Source organism: Aegilops tauschii, chromosome 3, assembly GCF_002575655.3.
Source record: "Aegilops tauschii subsp. strangulata cultivar AL8/78 chromosome 3, Aet v6.0, whole genome shotgun sequence".
NCBI lineage: Eukaryota > Viridiplantae > Streptophyta > Magnoliopsida > Poales > Poaceae > Aegilops > Aegilops tauschii.
Genome location: NC_053037.3, coordinates 595,693,601 through 595,698,085, shown reverse-complemented (window position 1 = coordinate 595,698,085; position 4,485 = coordinate 595,693,601).

The window sequence follows — 4,485 nt, the reverse complement described above, 5'->3', positions numbered from 1 at the left end:
GTCGTAGAAGCAATAGTTGGCGAGACGACAACGATGCTACGATGGAGATCAATGTGTCGCGCCGGTGACGATGGTGATCATGACGGTGCTTCGGAGATGGAGATCACAAGCACAAGATGATGATGGCCATATCATATCACTTATATTGATTGCATGTGATGTTTATCCTTTATGCATCTTATTTTGCTTTGTTTGACGGTAGCATTATAAGATGATCTCTCACTAAATTTCAAGATAAAAGTGTTCTCCCTGAGTATGCACCGTTGCCAAAGTTCGTCGTGCCGAGACACCACATGATGATCGGGTGTGATAAGCTCTACGTCCATCTACAACGGGTGCAAGCCAGTTTTGCACACGCAGAATACTCGGGTTAAACTTGACGAGCCTAGCATATGCAGATATGGCCTCGGAACACCGAGACCGAAAGGTCGAGCGTGAATCATATAGTAGATATGATCAACATAGTGATGTTCACCATTGAAAACTACTCCATCTCACGTGATGATCGGACATGGTTTAGTTGATTTGGATCACGTGATCACTTAGATGATTAGAGGGATGTCTATCTAAGTGGGAGTTCTTAAGTAATATGATTAATTGAACTTAAATTTATCATGAACTTAGTACCTGATAGTATTTTGCTTGTCTATGTTGATTGTAGATAGATGGCCCGTGCTGTTGTTCCGTTGAATTTTAATGCATTCCTTGAGAAAGCAATGTTGAAAGATGATGGTAGCAATTACACGGACTGGGTCCGTAACTTGAGGATTATCCTCATTGCTTCACAGAAGAATTACGTCCTGGAAGCACCGCTGGGTGCCAGGCCTGCTGCAGATGCAACTGACGACGTTAAGAACGTCTGGCAGAGCAAAGCTGATGACTACTCGATAGTTCAGTGTGCCATGCTTTACGGCTTAGAACCGGGACTTCAGCGACATTTTGAACGTCATGGAGCATATGAGATGTTCCAGGAGTTGAAGTTAATATTTCAAGCAAATGCCCGGATTGAGAGATATGAAGTCTCCAATAAGTTCTATAGCTGCAAGATGGAGGAGAATAGTTCTGCCAGTGAACATATACTCAAAATGTCTGGGCATAACAATCACTTGATTCAACTGGGAGTTAATCTTCCGGATGATAGTGTCATTGACAGAATTCTTCAATCACTGCCACCAAGCTACAAGAGCTTCGTGATGAACTATAATATGCAAGGGATGGATAAGACAATTCCCGAGCTCTTCGCAATGCGAAAGGCTGTGGAGGTAGAAATCAAGAAGGAGCATCAAGTGTTGATGGTCAACAAGACCACCAGTTTCAAGAAAAATGGTAAAGGGAAGAAGAAGGGGAACTTCAAGAAGAACGACAAACAAGTTGTTGCTCAAGAGAAGAAACCCAAGTCTGGACCTAAGCCTGAGACTGAGTGCTTCTACTGCAAGCAGACTGATCACTGGAAGCGGAACTGCCCCAAGTATTTTGGCGGATAAGAAGGATGGCAAGGTGAACAAAGGTATATGTGATATGCATGTTATTGATGTGTACCTTACTAGAGCTCGCAGTAGCACCTGGGTATTTGATACTGGTTCTGTTGCTAATATTTGCAACTCGAAACAGGGACTACGGATTAAGCGAAGACTAGCTAAGGACGAGGTGACGATGCGCGTGGGAAATGGTTCCAAAGTCGATGTGATCGCCGTCGGCACACTACCTCTACATCTACCTTCGAGATTAGTTTGAAACCTAAATAATCATTATCTGGTGCCAACGTTGAGCATGAACATTGTATCTGCATCTTGTTTGATGCGAGACGGTTATTCATTTAAATCTGAGAATAATGGTGTTCTATTTATATGAGTAATATCTTTTATGGTCATGCACCCTTGAAGAGTGGTCTATTTTTGTTGAATCTCGATAGTAGTGATACACATATTCATAATGTTGAAACCAAAAGATGCAGAGTTGATAATGATAGTGCAACTTATTTGTGGCACTGCCGTTTGGGTCATATTGGTGTAAAGCGCATGAAGAAACTCCATACTGATGGACTTTTGGAATCACTTGATTATGAATCACTTGGTACTTGCGATGCCTTATGGGCAAGATGACTAAAACGCCGTTCTCCGGAACAATGGAGCGAGCAACAACTTTGTTGGAAATCATACATACTGATGTATGTGGTCCGATGAATATTGAGGCTCGAGGCGGGTATCGTTATTTTCTCACCTTCACAGATGATTTGAGCAGATATGGGTATATCTACTTAATGAAACATATGTCTGAAACATTTGAAAAGTTCAAAGAATTTCAGAGTGAAGTGGAAAATCATCGTAACAAGAAAATAAAGTTTCTACGATCTGATCCTGGAGGAGAATATTTGAGTTACGAGTTTGGTCTACATTTGAAACAATGTGGAATAGTTCCGCAACTCGCGCCACCCGGAACACCACAGCGTAATGGTGTGTCTGAACGTCGTAATCGTACTTTACTAGATATGGTGCAATCTATGACGTCTCTTACTGATTTACTGCTATCGTTTTGGGGTTATGCTCTAGAGACGGCTGCATTCACGTTAAATAGGGCACCATCGAAATCCGTTGAGACGACACCATATGAACTGTGGTTTGGCAAGAAACCAAAGTTGTCGTTTCTTAAAGTTTGGAGCTGCGATGCTTATGTGAAAAAGCTTCAAACTGATAAGCTCGAACCCAAATCGGAGAAATGTGTCTTCATAGGATACCCAAAGGAAACTGTTGGGTACACCTTCTATCACAGATCCGAAGGCAAGACTTTTGTTGCTAAGAATGGATCCTTTCTAGAGAAGGAGTTTCTATCGAAAGAAGTGATTGGGAGGAAAGTAGAACTTGATGAGGTAACTGTACATGCTCCCTTATTGGAAAGTAGTTCATCACAGAAACCGGTACCTGTGACTCCTACACCAATTAGTGAGGAAGCTAATGATGTTGATCATGAAACTTCAGATCAAGTTACTACCGAACCTCGTAGGTCAACCAGAGTAAGATCCGCACCAGAGTGGTACGGTAATCCTATTCTGGAGGTCATGTTACTTCACCAAGGCGAACCTACGAACTATGAAGAAGCGATGGTGAGCCCAGATTCCGCAAAATGGCTTGAGGCCATGAAATCTGAGATGGGATCCATGTATGAGAACAAAGTGTGGACTTTGGTTGGCTTGCCCGATGATCGGCAAGCCATAGAGAATAAATGGATCTTCAAGAAGAAGACTGAAGCTGACGGTAATGTTACTGTCTATAAAGCTCGACTTGTTGCGAAAGGTTTTCGACAAGTTCAAGGGGTTGACTACGATGAGACTTTCTCACCCGTAGCGATGCTTAAGTCTGTCCGAATCATGTTAGCAATTGCCGTATTTTATGATTATGAAATTTGGCAAATGGATGTCAAAACTGCATTCCTAAATGGATTTCTGGAAGAAGAGTTGTATATGATGCAACCAGAAGGTTTTTTCGATCCAAAGGGAGCTAACAAAGTGTGCAAGCTCCAGCGATCCATTTATGGACTGGTGCAAGCCTCTCGGAGTTGGAATAAACATTTTGATAGTGTGATCAAAGCATATGGTTTTATACAGACTTTTGGAGAAGCCTATATTTACAAGAAAGGGAGTGGGAGCTCTGTAGCATTTTTGATATTATATGTGGATGGCATATTACTAATTGGAAATGATATAGAATTTCTGGATAGCATAAAAGGATACTTGAATAAGAGTTTTTCAATGAAAGACCTCGGTGAAGCTACTTACATATTGGGCATCAAGATCTATAGAGATAGATCAAGACGCTTGATAGGACTTTCACAAAGCACATACCTTGACAAAGTTTTGAAAAAGTTCAAAAAGGATCAAGCAAAGAAAGGGTTCTTGCCTGTATTACATGGTGTGAAGTTGAGTCAGACTCAATGCCCGACCACTGCATAAGATAGAGAGAAAATGAAAGATGTTCCCTATGCTTCAGCCATAGGCTCTATCATGTATGCAATGCTGTGTACCAGACCTGATGTGTGTCTTGCTATTATCCTATCAGGGAGGTACCAAAGTAATCCAGGAGTGGATCACTGGACAACGGTCAAGAACATCCTGAAATACCTGAAAAGGACTAAGGATATGTTTCTCGTTTATGGAGGTGACAAAGAGCTCGTCGTAAATGGTTACGTCGATGCAAGCTTTGACACTGATCTGGACGATTCTAAATCGCAAACCGGATACGTGTTTACATTAAACGGTGGAGCTGTCAGTTGTTGCAGTTCTAAACAAAGCGGAGTACATAGCTGCTTTGGAAGCAGCAAATGAAGGAGTCTGGATGAAGGAGTTCATATCCGATCTAGGTGTCATACCTAGTGCATCGGGTCCAATGAAAATCTTTTGTGACAATACTGGTGCAATTGCCTTGGCAAAGGAATCCAGATTTCACAAGAGAACCAAGCACATCAAGAGACGCTTCAATTCTATCCGGGACC